Raw genomic sequence first — 6,472 nt, 5'->3', positions numbered from 1 at the left:
GAAGTTGCACATGTTATTTTTGAAAGATGAGAAGTTCCATCCTAAGTCATTTCTGTCCATCTCTGGGTGCCAGATGAAACCCCAGAAGGGAATTTGTCATCTTTTCCAGGCATGACGCTCACCCTATATCTCATTGAGACAGTAAGTATCCACCCATCCTCCTACTCCAGCCTTGTTCCTGACACTGAGGCCCTTAGGTCTAGCGTCTGCTGGATAACATTGAGCAGATGATCCAGGAGGCCATGCTGGCAGCCTTGAGGCCCTTCTTGACCAGTCCGGTGAGACAAGAGGTGGGACGGAGGAAGCCAGTGGGCATCCTACCCAGTACAGTCTCTGCTCCTACACTCCAACAACCACAGCTGCCCACCTACCACCAAAACCCTTCATCTAACTGCTGAATTTTAGTTTCATCCAGAAATCCCCTTGGACATGAGTCAATGTGGTTGTCAAAGGAAAATCACCATCATCATCAATGTCACCATAGAAACAATCCCATAATAGGCACATACTAAGTACCAGGGACTGTGCTGTGCTGAGCGCTAGTATGGGCATTGATCTTATTCAATCCTCATTGCAACTCGGTGAAATAGGAACTTTCATTATTCTCATTTAACAGATAAGGAAACTGAGGCTCAAAGTCTCACAGTGGGTCAGGGGCAAAGGCTGTGCTTGAGGCAGCTGGACCTGGGGTCAAATCTCATATCTGGCCACTTTCTCAGTTATCCTAACTCCTCTAAGCGTTCACCTATAGGTGGGGATGATACTTCCAGCTCACCTGAGCTGTTGTAAGAAGGACACTGGACATTGCATTTGAAGAGTCTTTCCAGGAAGCCGGTACCCAGCAGGTAATCTATGCACATATCCTTTCTTTGGAAACCCCAGAGCTCTCCCCATTCACACAACCTCATCACTGCTCTCCAGATCTCTGGGGAGCACTCTCATTTGTTCTCTCATTTACTTCCCAGTTAACTTCATCTGAGCACCTGCTTCCAGACCAGACCCTGTGCTGGGAACTTTACATAATCTACCAAACAATCCTGGCAGTCCAAGACATACCGTCAGAGAAGCTCAGCGACCTGTATGAGGTCACACAGGCAAGCAGTAGTCACAGGGCCAGGATTTGACTCTAAATCTGAGCTTATCTGTCCAACATACCATCTTTAACTCCTAGGGCAGTAGAGAGGCAGGTGGCTAGTCCCTGAAACACGAACGCTGGAACAGGAGGGAAACCATGCCAGAGGGTATTGGGCTTCGTGGGAGGGTCTGCCACAGTTGTGAGACCTGAGCAGACCTGAGCTTGGCCTCCTGCCCTGAAACGTGCCCCCTGAGATGATGTCCACTATCAAAGACAAATACCTAGGGAGTGATTCACATGCACAAGTCAAACGCCATGCCTTCTGGAAATCGTTGGGCCACAACATTGTCCGTTTTCCCACTTATTATTTCTCAAGAAACCTCTGAGATTCTGGGGCTCCCATCTTCTTCTATGAGTTCCATCATCAACCCAGTTCTGTAGTGAAGATCAAACTGGCCTGGGTGAAGGCTGACCATGGGGATGAGTGTGCCTTCATATTCAGGGGTATCTTCCTCATAAGCAAGAGCTCCCTCCTCAGTGAGGACAGACAGACAGGCATGTGATCCCTAGGCTGCTAATCTCAAAGGGGCCAAGGCAGGACTTGAAGGAACAGAGGTCTTTGGTCAGCACCAGGGACTCTTACGTCTCCTCCAGTTTCCACCTGACGCTGATTTAGGTTTGTCCTTTTTACCAGTCTTTCCAGAGGCCATAAAGGAGGAGATGCAGATGAGCCTCAAAATAATGACCCAGAGGACCCACTTCTCCTAGATTGGGGACCCCATCAGTGAGTGGCTGCCTCCTTGGCCCTAATTCAACCAGTTGGAGCAATACCTGGAGATCAGCCTAGTACCATGAGCTAGGCAGAAGCCAAGAGAGGCCTGATTGCAGTTCTGGGAAGAGACACTCCTGAGCAAGATCCAATGGTGGCACCAGAATCAGAAGGACAAGAAGACCTCAGAGGAGCTCTGAAGCAGGGCCTGGGCCTTCTTGGCTGGGGCCAACCCAAAGAATGGCAGCATCCCAGCGGCCAGCTTCCTCCTCCCCCTGCCGAGAGAGACTAACTTCAGTCAGACTGATGTGGAGTCAAGTCCCTTTAAAGAAACAAACAAACAAAAAACCTTTAATTGATACATTGTAATTGTACATATTTATGGGATACGATCTGATGTTTTGATACATGTATGTGTTGTATAATAATCAAGTCAGGGTAGTTAGTTGATCTATCATCTTATTCATTTATCAATTCTTTGGCAAAGACATTCAAAAGCCTCTCTTCTAGCTTCTACGTCATATACAAAGTTAACTGTTAACCACAATCACCCTACTGTGCAATAGAACATCAGAACTTACTCTTCCTATCTAATTGTAATTTTGTACCCAGTGGCCAACCTCTCCCTGTTTTCCCTGCCTCTATCTCCTTCCCAGTCTCTGGTAACCACTATTCTTCTCTTCTGTCTCCATTAATATCACATAATATTAACTTTTTTATTTTTAATTGGGATCATGTGGTATTTGTCTTTCTGTGCCTGGCTTACTTCACTTAATGTCCTCCAGGTCCATCCATGCCACCACAAATGACAGAATTTCATTCTTTTTTTGTGGTTGATTAATATTCCATTATGTGTGTGCATGTATCTATCTATCTATCCACCACATTTTTTTAATCCATTCATCTGTTGTTGGACACTTAGGTTGATTTCATATCTTGGCTACTGTACATAGCGCTACAATAGACATGAGAGTACAGACAAAAAAAACTCATGGAAAATGTGTGTTATGAAAAAGCATGCATAGATTGAAATATTTTTGCACCAAAATAAACTTTTTCTAACACGTTTAAAAAGGATCTAGCTTCAGGCCCTAAGAAGGATAAGACATCAGTTTGAAAAAAGTCCCTACTAGAGAAAAATGAACTCTGCTAAAATTGGAGAAAGAGGAAACATCAAATTGACAGTGAAGTTTGAGTGGGAGAATGGTGAAGTCACTGATGCTTTACAAGTGGATAACTCGTTTTAAGAAGGAATGAGATGATGTTGAAGGTGAGGCCCACAGTAGCGGTCCAATCACACCAATGCATGAAGAAAAAAATTAATCTTACTTATGCCCTAGGTGAAGAAGATGGATAATTAACAGCAGAAAAAATAGCTAACATCAAGGGCCAGCCCGTGGCTCACTTGGAAGAGCATGGTGCTGACAACACCAAGTCAAGGGTTAAGATCCCCTTACCGGTCATCTTTGAAAAAAAAAAAGAAAGAAAATAGCTAACATCAAGGGCCAGCCCGTGGCTCACTTGGAAGAGCATGGTGCTGACAACACCAAGTCAAGGGTTAAGATCCCCTTACCGGTCATCTTTGAAAAAAAAAAAGAAAGAAAATAGCTAACATCATAGACATTTCAGTAGGTTCAGCTTACACTATTCTGACTGAAAAATTGAAGTTGAGTAAGCTTTCCTCTTAATGGATGCCAAAAATGTTGAGCCCAGATCAGCTGCAGACAAAAGCAGACTTTCAATGGAAATTTTAAACAAGTGGGATCATGATCTTGAAGAACTTCTTCAAAGAATTCTCATAAGAGGTGAAACATGGCTTTACCAGTATTTTCCTGAACACAAAGCATAATCAAAGCCATGGCTACCAAGAGGTGAAGTGGTCCAGTCAAAGCAAAAGTGAACTGGTCAAAAGCCAAGAGGTCAAGGCAACAGTTTTGGGGGATGCTGATTTTGCTTGTTAACTTTTCTGGAGAACCAAAGAACAATAACATCTGCTTATTATGAGAGTGTTTTGAGAAAGTTAGCCAAAGCTTAAGCAGAAAAACGCCTGGGAAGCCTTCACCAGACAGTCTTTCTCCACCACAACAACGCTCCTGCTCATTCCTCTCATCAAACAAGAGCAATTTTCCAACAGTTTCAGTGGGAAATCATTAGGCATCTATCTTACAGTCCTAATTTGACTCCTTCTGACTACTTTTTATTTCCTAATCTTCAAAAATTTTTAAAGGGCACCCATTTTTCTTCAAATAATGTCAAAAAGACTGCACTGACATGTTTAAATTCCCAGAACACTCAGTTCTTTGCAGATGGACTAAATGGCTGGTGTGATCCCTTCCAAAAGTGTCTTAAACATCATGGAGCTTATGCTGAGAAATAAAGTTTATATTTTTTACTTTTATCTTTTAATTTTATTTTTCTATGAACATTTTGAAGTCACCTCATACCTTACCAAAGAAGTACTGCAGTTAGGAATCAAACAAAAATATATATATTAAAAGTATAAGTCATTTGGAAAACACAAATTAAAATCACAATGGGAATAGCTCTACCTGTCTATAAAAATGCCTAAAAAATAAACAAAATGAAACAAAAACCTGACCTGAGAATACCAAGTGTTGGCAAGGAGCAAAGCAATTGGAAATCTTACATATTTTGGGTGGGAATTTAAATGGCACAGCCATTTTGGAAAGCAGCATGGTTGTTTTTTTATACAGTTAAACATACATTTAGCCATATACTGTGACATTGCTATCATACGCCTAGAGATACAAAAAGATATGTCCACATACATGGCCATGTTTATAAATGTTTACAGCAGTTTTATTCATAATTTCCCCATACTGGAAACAAATCAAATATCCTTCAGATGATGAATGACTATACAGTTATGGGATGTCCATGCAATACAATACAAATCAATAATAATAATAATGATAATAACAGAGTGTTGATGAATATAACAATATGGATAAATATCAAAAGCATTATGTTTTTGTGAAAAAAAATCCAGATGCAAAAAGCTAGTATGATTAATGGAATAATACAATTTCATTAGTATAATATATTCAGAAAAGGCAAACTATAGGGGCAGAAATCAGATCAGCAGTTGCCAAGGACTGAGGGTGGATTGGGGGCTGACTGCAAAGGGGCATGAGGGAACTTTTGGGGGTGATGGAAATGTTTAAAATCTCATTTGTGGTGGAAGTTTAGTAACTGTATACATTTGTTAAAACCCATTTAACCTGAGAAAGAGTAATTTTACTAACTGTAAATTTCACCTCATTAAACCTTACTTTAAATTGCCCCCTAAAAAGGGGGAGGGAGCAACTGTGGAGAAAGGATTCTCAAGAAATATTAAGTACAAACCTATAGCTCTATGATTAGCACAAGTAAGCTACCAGTAGGATGCCAGACCCCACCACACATGGTATAACAGTTAAGAGTAAGCTCGAAAGCCCACACTGTAGGCATTTTGATGCTGGTGCTTCTATTCGAAGTGGTATGATCTAGGGCAAGTTGCTGACTTGCTCTTATATGAAATATAGGTAGGAATATTAATAGTACCTTCTTCATATGATCATTATGAGAATTAAATTAATAAAACACTTAGAGCAGTGCCTCACATATAGGAAGTTCTAGCTAAGAAGTTTTTAATAAATACATACTATTATGTACTACAATGAATAATTAAATCACAAATATACTCATTAATTTATTGAATATAATCAATAATACATACTAAAGACAGCCCCAAATATTGGAACCTGTAGAAGTAATGGTTTATTTTGATAGTAGGAGAATTGTGTTTAATTTTTTTGACAACAAAATGTCTGTAAGAACTGTGATGGGTTTTTGAGTTACCCAATATATTTTGATAGTCATTATTACTTACAGATGATGTGGTTTTGATTAAAACAATAAATGAAAATGCATTCAGCCAATGAAGCCAATATTTGTGATTTTTTAGTGGGAGCTTGGCATAAAGCTACATTCTGGGGGTGCAAAGAAAGGTAAGGTTCCAGAACTACTTTCAATGTATTTATAGGCTACTGGAGAAGACAGGTACACAAATAATTAAAATACAATACAGAAAGTGCTGGAGGAAAAGATATACACAGTGAAATGGAACTCTGGGAAGTTCTAACATTAAAACAGAAGGGACAAAGAAGTAGTAAACCTAATGAAAAAGGGTTTGGACTTTCTGGTATTCAGTAATGGGTCAACTCTGACTTTGCCACTTCCTGCTTCTGTGAACTTGAAGAAGAAATTTAATTCTTTCAGCCATAGGTTCCTCATCTTAAAACACTGAACATAACAGTAAGTCAGTCATAGGGTTGTTGTGAGGATTAAATGAAAAAATACAAGTGAAGGGCTTAGAAAGTAGATGAAACTAGTTTTCAGTAATGCTAGCTTTATTATTATTATTAGCATTATCAGTAGTACTTATTATTCCTACTACTTCACACATTATGCCATTATAGCATTTAGCACACTATTGTGCCAAATGTCTCTAATATTTACACAGAGTTTTTTCATATGAACTTTTACTGGATCCTCATTTAATTTTCATAGGTAGAATGGTAGACTTAATGTCCTCAATTTACAGATAAGAAAAACAGGAAGAATGT

At 39.8% G+C, this 6,472-nt stretch overlaps 1 pseudogene; it reads left to right on the top strand.

Annotated features, from left to right (window-relative positions):
- The first annotated feature begins 227 nt into the window (after positions 1-227).
- LOC103592678 lies at positions 228-2,044 on the top strand (annotated as a pseudogene).
- Positions 2,045-6,472: the final 4,428 nt, after the last annotated feature.

This window comes from Galeopterus variegatus, unplaced genomic scaffold (genome assembly GCF_000696425.1).
Source record: "Galeopterus variegatus unplaced genomic scaffold, G_variegatus-3.0.2 Scaffold5, whole genome shotgun sequence".
Lineage (NCBI taxonomy): Eukaryota > Metazoa > Chordata > Mammalia > Dermoptera > Cynocephalidae > Galeopterus > Galeopterus variegatus.
This window is presented reverse-complemented; position numbering and strand designations above follow the sequence as displayed.